Here is an 11799-nt window from a genome sequence, read left to right on the forward strand (position 1 = left end):
GTAGTAATATGAAACAAGATGAGTGTGAGTGGTAATATGAAACAAGATCAGTGTGAGGGGTAATATGAAACAAGATGAGTGTGAGTGGTAATATGAAACAAGATGAGTGTGAGGGGTGATATGAAACAAGATGAGTGTGAGTAGTAATATGAAACAAGATGAGTGTGAGTGGTAATATGAAACAAGATGAGTGTGAGTAGTAATATGAAACAAGATGAGTGTGAGTAGTAATATGAAAACAGACGAGTGTGAGTAGTAATATGAAACAAGATGAGTGTGAGTAGTAATATAAAACAAGATGAGTGTGAGTAGTAATATGAAACAAGATGAGTGTGAGTAGTAATATAAAACAAGATGAGTGTGAGTAGTAATATAAAACAAGATGAGTGTGAGTAGTAATATGAAACAAGATGAGTGTGAGTAGTAATATAAAACAAGATGAGTGTGAGTAGTAATATAAAACAAGATGAGTGTGAGTGGTAATATGAAACAAGATGAGTGTGAGTGGTAATATGAAACAAGATGAGTGTGAGTAGTAATATGAAACAAGATCAGTGTGAGTAGTAATATGAAACAAGATGAGTGTGAGTGGTAATATGAAACAAGATCAGTGTAAGTGGTAATATGAAACAAGGTGAGTGTGAGTAGTAATATGAAACAAGAAGAGTGTGAGTAGTAATAGGAAACAAGATGAGTGTGAGTGGTAATATGAAACAAGATCAGTGTAAGTGGTAATATGAAACAAGATGAGTGTGAGTAGTAATATGAAACAAGATGAGTGTGAGTGGTAATATGAAACAAGATCAGTGTAAGTGGTAATATGAAACAAGGTGAGTGTGAGTAGTAATATGAAACAAGAAGAGTGTGAGTAGTAATAGGAAACAAGATGAGTGTGAATGGTAATATGAAACAAGATCAGTGTAAGTGGTAATATGAAACAAGATGAGTGTGAGTAGTAATATGAAACAAGATGAGTGTGAGTGGTAATATGAAACAAGATGAGTGTGAAGGGTAATGTGAAACAAGATGAGTGTGAGTGGTAGTATGAAACAAGATGAGTTTGAGTGGTAAGATGAAACAAGATGTGGGTGAGTAGTAATATGAAACAAGATGAGTGTGAGTGGTAATATGAAACAAGATCAGTGTGAGGGGTAATATGAAACAAGATGAGTGTGAGTAGTAATATGAAACAAGATGAGTGTGAGGGGTGATATGAAACAAGATGAGTGTGAGTAGTAATATGAAACAAGATGAGTGTGAGTGGTAATATGAAACAAGATGAGTGTGAGTGGTAATATGAAACAAGATGAGTGTGAGTAGTAATATGAAAACAGACGAGTGTGAGTAGTAATATGAAACAAGATGAGTGTGAGTAGTAATATAAAACAAGATGAGTGTGAGTAGTAATATGAAACAAGATGAGTGTGAGTAGTAATATAAAACAAGATGAGTGTGAGTAGTAATATAAAACAAGATGAGTGTGAGTGGTAATATGAAACAAGATGAGTGTGAGTGGTAATATGAAACAAGATGAGTGTGAGTAGTAATATGAAACAAGATCAGTGTGAGTAGTAATATGAAACAAGATGAGTGTGAGTGGTAATATGAAACAAGATCAGTGTAAGTGGTAATATGAAACAAGGTGAGTGTGAGTAGTAATATGAAACAAGAAGAGTGTGAGTAGTAATAGGAAACAAGATGAGTGTGAGTGGTAATATGAAACAAGACGAGTGTGAGTAGTAATATGAAGCGTAAAGAAGCACACTAACTGCTTCTTCACTCACCATGCATCATAAGGACAGGGTACCTTAGATGAGAGGCAGCTTCCTACATGCCCAACATTTCTTGCTTTTACATTTACTTATTTGCAAAAGGTCAGAGAATGAGCACAGCGGAATGTCGTGGCTGTATATTCACTGAGCATTTGGCAGTAAACTGTACATACACACGACATGATTGGTTGTGCCTCATTGATCTATAAAAACACATCTAAGTATTATGTTTTCCTGCAAAGTTTTCGCTTGCATAGCTAATCTGATTAATTAACTTTTTATGATATTTTTCATTATTTGTTCTGAGTGATTGCTCAGGCATTGTCTCATTTGTTGTTGATTTGAAAAGGCATCTACGTACAGTGTTTTTATGTGCTTGACTGAAATAAAAGGTGGCGGGTGAATTTCCATAACTAGTTCCTGCTTCCTGAGGCATAAAGTAAAAACTCGATGCTTTAATATGAACTTTCCAGTTCCATGGTTAATTGATGCTTAGTTGTCCATCAGAATTTAGTGGTTAGCCTCCAAGGTAACCTTGACTGGGTCGGTTAGTTATTGTATAATGCAAGTGTCAGTAGATTAAGTCTAAACATGCAAATTATGTAACCCTGTTATTACCATATACAAAATAAAACAAAAACATCACAGCCACTAAAAGCGGAAAATTCCAAAAATGCAAAACTTTAGAGCATTTCGGCAGTCATGCAGCATAATTGAATAAGAGTATACCAAATACAATCTTAAGTTGACAGCAATAAACAACTATCATTGCTTATGAATTGCGTGACTGCTGGAGTATTGTTGCAAAAGACGAACTAACATGCATATACATGTATGTACAAAAATAATTACTTTCATGGGAAATTGTATAAAATTTAATTTCATGCTTGTTATGGCTATTGAGTTTTAAGGGATTGTGCATCGGCATTTCCAAGAAATTATGGAGCAGCTCACTAGTGACTTAGAAGGTGTTGCAGTTTATCTGGATGATATTCTAGTCAGCGGATCTACAGCGGAGGAGCATTTAAGCAACCTAAGAAAACTAATGCAACGCTTAGATGAGAAGGGCCTACGCTGTCGGAGGGAGAAGTGTGAATTTGCAAAACCTGCAGTCAACTACCTCGGACATCTACTTTCTCACCGAGGCATAGCCAAAGATGAAAAGGCAAATGCAGTCAAAGCCATGCCCAAACCCACAGATATCTCATCACTTAGCTCATTTCTTGGATCCGTGGTGTTCTACAGCAAATTTCTACCAAATTGGTCAACAGTAACAGAACCACTCCATCGACTCACTCCAAAAAATGTGCCTTGGATATGGGGATCTGAAGAAGAAGCCAGTTTTCAAAAACTCAAAGAGATGCTATGCTATGCTATGCTCTAGGCTGTACTAGCTCATTTCAATCCATCACTAGAAATTGGAACTTCCTGCGATGCCTCATCAGTAGGAGTGGGCGCTGTTCTTTTCCATCGATACTCGGATTGTTCAGAGCGACCAATTTTCAATGTATCAAAGACGCTGAACAGCATGCAGAAGAAGTACGAACAGATACAGAAAGAAGCACTTGCTATCGTCTTTGCACTGAAAAAGTTTCACCAGTATCTGTATGGCAGACGTTTCATATTAGTCACCGATCATCGACCATTGTTAGTATTGTTCGGGCCGACTAAAGAAACGCCAGCATTAGCGGCCAACAGATTAGCTCGATGAGGTCTACAGCTTAATCAATACGAATGCACCATCGAATACAGAAAGACCAACAAACACGGCAATGCAGATGCGCTTAGTCGTTTCCATGTCGGACCTAATCACCATTTTGATGAGGAGGAAGATGGCAAAGATATGGACACAATCTGCACAATACGCACCATTGGTCAGCAACTAAAACCGACAGATCCAGGATTGCTACATGAAGAGACTTTGAAAGATCCTATTCTTTCTACTATTATTCGCTACACCAGAGAAGGATGGCCTAAAGCAATCAAAGAAGCAAACACCAAAGCGGAAGACCAAGTTCACCATGTGGATTACAAGGTACCATGCTTCAAAAATATTGCTGGATCACTCTTCATTTCCGATGGTTGTCTATTATACGGATCGATAGTTGTCATACCGCCTACCCTTCAACCACAAGTTCTACAGATACTTCATCTAGGACATTTTGGCATGCAACGCATGAAGCAGCTGTATTGTATTGGCCAAGGATTGAGGCTGACATCATGGAAGCATGTAAGCAATGCACCTCCTGCGCCGAACATCAGAACCAACCAGCTAAGGCTCCCAACCATCCGTGGATGCTACCAGAAAAACCATGGAGTCGTATACATATCGACCATGCGATCAACTTTCTGGGATCAAACTGGCTGGTAGTGGTGGATGCTTATTCTAAATGTCCATGCATTCACCCTACCACGTCAACATCCACTAAGACAACCACAGAGCTACTGGAACAAGGCTTTGCACATTTTGGCTATCCTTACCCTATAGTGTCGGACAATGCCACCACCTTCAAGTTAGAAGAGTTCCAGAGATGGTGCAGAGACCGTGGAATAGTCCACTTAACCGGAGCACCTTGCCACCCAGCAACAAACAGGGCGGCAGAACGGCTAGTGCAGTCATTCAAACAAGCTCTGAAGAAATCGGAGTTACCACCCAAGCTCGCACTAACAGAATTCCTCATGCATTACCAGCGTACGCCACTGACGGAAAGGATATTTACCGAGTGAGCTACTGAATGAACGGCAAATACGCTGCAAAACCGATGTTCTTCTGCCCTCACCCGCACATCAGGCCCAAGGACGACATAGCAAGGAAACTGACAAGAACGAGGAAGCTGAACCTAAAACTACTATCGCAAAGATCTACACCTACACAATTGACAGCCCTTGCTATGCTCTCTATTTCGGGCCCCGACGAGATAAAGAACCTCGATGGGTTTCAGCCATTGTCACCAAAGTGTTCGGAGCCCAAAATGTGAATGTCAAGGTGATTTCCCGAGGATCAACATGGAGGCGACACATTGAGCAGCTGCTACCCCGCTATGGAGTAGAGAAAGATTCGGAGCCAGCAGACGATGAAAAGCAACAAGATGGTACTAGGGCTGAGCCACATGTATCACCAAACCATTCAGAGGTTACCAATAGTCGTCAACCGTGGAAAAATCCCAGGACAACAACAGGAGGAAATATGGACCAGAAAACCCCTGACGATCTAAAAGACTAGCAGACCACCAGACTACATAGATGTACCAATGGCTAGGAAGGAGGTGTTATGGCTATTGAGCTATAAGGGATTGTGACAATTATGAGATAATAGTTTATGGCTATAGTAATCATTTTGCTTAAAACAATTCTGTTTACATCTGAAGCAAGACAGCCATATAGCGCTCTATTGTATTTTCACCATGTACTAAGCTAATATTTATAGAGCTACTTTTGGTTCCATATAAATACCCACAACATTTTCAGTTCAAGTGTGTGTTTCCATCAGTGAATAAACTACATTTCAATCTACACTACTTCAGGCTTCAATTCTTTACAAGAATACAACAAAGCTCCAACATTCCAGTTGAAAGTTTTCATACATCTTTGAAACTGAGAACTGAAACAGAAATTGAGAACTGAAAATAAAGAGTTTGGTGCAATAAATCTACAGCTGAAAAATACACTTGTCCTTAGCAAAGCCCTTAGTAAATCAAAATAACTAAACCAAGACTTTTAATAAGCATTGGTAAGAGACAAAAGTAGATCTACCAACCACTGCCTTCGCTTTTATATAGTAGCATGTAAATATATATATATATATAAATATATGTATATATATATATATATGTGTATATATATATGTATATATATATATATGTATTTATATATATAGATGTATTTTGATATATGTATTCATATATACTTATATATACATAGTAATTTTCACCATTCCTACTTTTAAATGAATGTGTTTCTTTTTGATTTTTGTAGATGTCCAGTAATTGATTAATTGAGGCATAAATTACGGTTACCTTCGAAGTAATATGTAATTTACCATAACCTTCTAGACAATTTTCAAGTTTTTACAGTTTGTCTAATATGCATGTATACGAGGTATGATAGTTTACTGAACATATATGTTAACATATTCATCTTAAATTGTCTCTAAAACTATATGCTAATTAGAAGGTAAATAAATATATATATATATATATATATATATTTTGCCATGTGAATAATATACACCATATGGGAGGCTTGCCGTTATATATTTGCATTAACTCCTATTACCTTATACTTCAAAACCTCTCAACTGGTATATATATATATAGTCAACTCCTAACTTTGAAAATATGGGTATGTATATATATATATATATATATATATAAAATTGTTTCCTCACCCCGGATACCCCGTTTGGGTGGTAAATTCTGCTCTAACTCGGGTCTCCTACCAGAGACCTGGGAGTTTGATCACTCGTCTCAAGATCTTAGCTGTTCCCAATAGCGCACTTTTCTGCAACTCACCTGAGTTGATTGCTGTTGGTATCTGGGCAAACCGCATTTTATGCGCTGGTGTTATTGCGCCCAGTGCCCCAATGACTATTGGAATTACAGTTATTTTTACATTCCAGCATTTTTCAATCTCTTCTCCAAGAGGGAGATATTTCTCTACCTTCTCTTTTTCTTTGCTGGCTATATTGTAGTCATTGGGTACTGCTATATCTATTATAGTAGCCCTCTTGTTTTCCTTGTCTACCACCACTATATCTGGTTGGTTTGCTAGGACATGCTTGTCAGTTTGGATGTAGAAGTCCCAGAGGATCTTAGCGCGGTCGTTTTCATTCACCTTACCAGGAGCTTCTTACCAGTATTGTGGTTTATTAAGGCCAAACTCATCACATAGACTTCTATACACAATACCTGCGACATGATTATGCCGCTCAGTGTATGCGTTCCCTGCTAGCTCCCTGCATCCACTGATGATGTGTTGGATGGTCTCAGGTGCATCTTTGCACCTGAGACCATCCAACCATCCATAATATATATATATATATATATATATATATATATACAGTAGATGCAGTATGAACAGTCTCTTGCATGAAAGTGCTCAATATTAAAATAGAGCGATGTAAAATTGAGTAAAAATGAAAGTTAAAGTTAAGTTTAAAACAACTTTATTACTAATAGTTTCATATTGCCATGCAATAATCATCAGATAAATTTGTTAGCACTGAAAACGACTTATATATAGATGGAAATAAAAGCGTAGGTCTTAAAATACCTAAATACACCACTGATACGTAGGATTAAAATTAAAATTAGCAAGCAACACGATTTAAAGCCTCAACAAGTATCATTAGCGCTCATAATACCAGATTGCTGCAGCATCACAATGAGACCCCTATAACTACAGAACCAAGAGAATGCAACTGCCGACATAAGAATGGCTGCCCACTACAAGGAAAGTGCCTGAGCAAGTCAATTATATATAAGGCGACAGTCACCACCAATGATCAATCTGCGGACGAACATTACATAGGATTGACTGACACCACATTCAAACAACGCTATTACAATCATATGACAACCTTTAGAAATGTAGAGAAAAGATCAAGCACCGAGCTCAGTTAGCACATATGGACCTTAAAAGACCAAGGCATAGAATATAACATCAAGTGGAGCATAGTCAAAAGAGCTACATCATACAACAAGACCACAGGCAGATGCAACCTATGTCTGTATGAGAAATTTTATATTATATACAATCCTAACATTGCTACCTTAAACAAACGCTGCGAACTAGTTTCAACATGTAGACATGCTGGCAAATTCCTTTTAAGCAATTTTAAGACTTAACTTTTAAACTTCTGCATTGTTGAGGCTTTAAATCGTGTTGCTTGCTAATTTTAATTTTAATCCTACGTATCAGTGGTGTATTTAGGTATTTTAAGACCTACGCTTTTATTTCCATCTATATATAAGTCGTTTTCAGTGCTAACAATTTTATCTGATGATTATTGCATGGCAATATGAAACTATTAGTAATAAAGTTGTTTTAAACTTAACTTTAACTTTCATTTTTACTCAATTTTATATATATATATGTGTGTGTGTGTGTGTGAACTAGGGCTAATCTAGTTCAGTGGGTCCTCAACAAGTAGCTACTTAGCAGGAGGCAAAACAAACACGTTAACACTCACCGAGCTTCTAGTCGTAAGAGAGCGATGAGAGGTTTTCTCCTGGCGGTCTCGCGTCTTTCTCGTTTCCGGTCAAGCCGGAGTTCTCGCGAGCCGAGTCGATGATATCACATCTCCTTTTGTTTGTTTGGTGCTGATCCTTTATTGGGGGTGTTCAGTGGATTCTGGGAGATCCCATGAGGCCAAACCCTCAGCAGCCTGTATAGCCTATAGGCGACTACTTACTGGTCTTCTGCACTCTCAAGTGCACATGGGTAAACATGGGCTTTCCCCCAGAGTCTGGTGTCTCTGTGAGTAGAGCCTAGTAACTCTACTTTGCTTCTAGGGCGCTTTGGTACTCCGGGTATCCTTGGAAACGCGAGGTTTCGGAAAAGGAGTCTGGGAACTCCTTTAAAAGGGTTGAGAGTCTAGGATCTCTCCAAATATCGCCGAGAGTCTGGAATCTCTCCGACGTGACTTCCCCCTTGTGAAGCTCACACCGCGCTTTTGCCTGGACCGAGCAACAGGACCTCATTGGCGGTGTCCATGTCTTCTTTCTCCTCCGCACAGTCTCCTTCTAGAGAAAGGTCTCTGGCTTCGTTGGTTGGTTCAGCGCGGTCTCCTGTGGACAGGTTTCCAGCCGAAGTCGCCTGCTCAGCACGGTCTCCTGCAAGCAAGTTTCCGGCCGTAGTCGCCTGTTCAGCGCGGTCTACTGTCGCGGGATCTCCAGCTGTGGCGGAGGACGTGGAGCCGCCTCCTTCCAACGGAAGACTTTCTATTTTGAGGTGGTCTCTTCCATCGTCTCCACCAGATGCCTCGCTGCTGTCCTTGGCAGGGGACAGCGGTGGCATGGCGGTAGCCGCAGGTGTTTTTTGAGGCGCGGGTGTCTGAGGAGCCATCCGGGGACTAGGGGAGCCAGCCGAGGCCAGGACTTCCCGAAGAGGGCGAACTCGCTCATGCTCCCGCCTCTTTGCGTGGAGCTCACTCTCCCGTCTCTCCAGCTCTTTCATTTCCTTGTCGTACCGCCTTTTTAGTGCAGCACGTTCTTCTCTGAGGGTCCGCAGGTCTCCCTCAAAATCAGTCTGGAGACCGGAGTCCCCCTGATCATTGCCTGGATGTCTTCTAAGGTGACATCGGTGGCACTTGCAGCCTGTCTAGCTATGGGTGGGTTGTACGGAGTACGGGATGTCGCGTGCCGCCTGCTCCCACCTTTCTCCCGTCTTTTTACCTTTCGTTGGCCTGAGGCCTGTCCCGTTTTTGAAGGATTACCTGCCGATACTGGAGGCCTGAAGGGCTTTCCTCCTCCCCTTCTCGACGCGTTCCGGCAGACCTCTACTGTGTAGCCCTTTTTCTCAACACATGTTGCAGACTATGCGGGGGCACCGACCGCATAGTCTGCAACATGACCCCTCTCGTCATGTTCCTCTCGTGACCCTCCTGCCTGCACTTCTTGCACCTGACGCGGGTGCACCGGTCGGTTGCGTGGAAGGTCTCTCCACATCTCCAGCATCTCGGGCAGTCTTTCCCCAGGTGATCTCCTGACTCCTTGCAGTGTGTGTTGGGACACTTCATAATATTGGATCGTAGATTGGATGTAGTAGAACTTAGTAATTTACAAAAGGAGAACACTATTTATAATAGAGGAACCCATCTTGCCTCTTTGTCTTGACAGTCCGACCACTTCTGGTCACTCTGTCACCAGTCTGAGCAACGGGGTTTGCAACCCGGCTGCTACTACTGGTTTGTCCTGCTTCTGCAGGTCTGTCAGGCAAAGCCTCACCCTCTGTTAAGCGGTCAGAAAACAAGGTATATAAAGCTAAATCGCTTTCTATACTATCAGTTATGCTCAGGTTAACAGGTAGCGTGTTATTGTAACCACCATTGCTGCAGATACCATCCCCCCAAGCATTAGTGTCACTGTTATAAGTGTTATCACTACTGGCGTGAGCCTCGTCGTCTATTGCGTCCTCCCCATTACCAGTGTTATCTCTAATTGAAGCGGGGGTAGTAAAGTTAGGCACCCTAGGGGTTAGTAAAGCGGGAAAAGCTTGTCTATCTATGACCCTTTTACTCATGGCTGCCTCTTCGGCATTCCCCACACTGGTAGGATGTATAAAAAGGTAGTCATCCTCTCTACAATCAGAGTCGGAAAGCACAAATAAATGCTTACGGTTGCGACGAAGGTCGCTCTGTCCTACGCGAACCCAATAGCTCTCCGGAGAGCTGTCCGCCCGGACTACAACCCCTTCTTTACCGACATCAGATTGAGCATTAACCCATACCCGCTGCCCCGGTAGGAGGTCTGACATAGGCTTAGCCCTGTGCTTAGCGTTCCATTTCTCACGCTTAGCCTCTTTGGCTTCGAGTTCTTTATGTTCAAATAGGTTGTAGTCTACAACTCGGGGAACAGGTTTTCTCGACGTTGTCCTGATCGATCTAGCAAACATTAACTCGCTCAGGAAGTAACCCAATTTGAGGGGTGTTGATCGGTAATCAAGGAGTGATTTTTCCTTGTCCGTTGACATGTCCCACATCCATTTGACGGTTTTTACTGCCCGTTCTGCTAGTCCGCTGGATGGCGCATACGTTGGGCTGCTGGTGGCTATTTGGAAACCCCATGCTTGCGCAAAGTTGCGATATTCCTGGCTAGCAAAACATGGTCCGTTATCACTCCTGACTAAGTTTGGCACCCCCAGCCTGGCAAACACCGGCCTCATTGCCTGGATTACAAGACAAGAAGTCTGAGCTCGAATCCGGGGTACTTCAATTCATCTGGAGTAATAATCCATCATGACTAGGTACAAGTTACCTTGATGTTCCATAACATCACACCCAATCTCCAACCAAGGAGCTTCAGGAAGCTGAGCATGCTCCATGGGCTGGTGTTTGATAGAACAGTGTCTAATACAGACATTACATCGAGAGACATAATGGTCTATATCACCACTCACTGAGGGCCACCAAGTGAATTGCCTCATTTTTTCTCGCATCTTTTCGATCCCCTGATGGCTTTCATGGACCCGTACCAGGTAAATGGGCCTCAACTCATTCGGAATGTAAATTCTGCCTTTGAACAGAATTAGACCCTGGTATGACGTAATCGTATCACGACTACCATACAACTTAGCGAGCTCTGCATCCAATTTCTTTTTGTCTGGCCACCCTTTCGCAAGGTATTCCAAACATTTTCTGGATGTTGTGTCTCGTCGAGTGGTGTCAAACAACTCAGTTCGCCTACACGGGTCTAGCATCTCTGCAACCTGTGTCTCGACGTACTGTTTCACTGCAGAACAGTGACCTATGTTTTCACTGCTAGCGGCACTAGGCCGACTCAGTGTGTCTGCTAAGTACATTTGAGGTCCTGGGGTATGAAAGATTGAATACCCGTACCTCATAATCCTCATTTTAAACCGTTGTACCCGCACAGGTAGCTTAGACAGATCTTTGTCACCAAGGATGGAGGCTAAAAGTTTGTGGTCTGTCTCTACCTCAAAATATCGACCTACTAGGTAATAATCGAATTTTTCGCAGGCCCATGTGACTGCCAGGGCTTCTTTTTCGACCATTGCATACCTAGTTTCGACCTCAGTCAATTTGCGTGAAGCGTATTCGACTGGTTGCCAAGTATTCAGCTCGGTCTGCTGTAATAGCACAGCACCGAGAGCATACTGGCTCGAATCTGCTGACACGCGATGCAGCTTATTCAAGTCAAATGCACATAGCACAGGGGCTCGTGACAGTCCCGTTTGATCTGTTCAAAAGCCAACTGTTGACTACTGCCCCACAGCCACATGCTGCGCGCTCCCATCACTGCATAAATAGGTATAGCTAAACCCGACAAATTTTTGGAAAACTTGCCGA

The sequence above is a fragment of the Watersipora subatra genome, chromosome 5, assembly GCF_963576615.1.
Source record: "Watersipora subatra chromosome 5, tzWatSuba1.1, whole genome shotgun sequence".
Lineage (NCBI taxonomy): Eukaryota > Metazoa > Bryozoa > Gymnolaemata > Cheilostomatida > Watersiporidae > Watersipora > Watersipora subatra.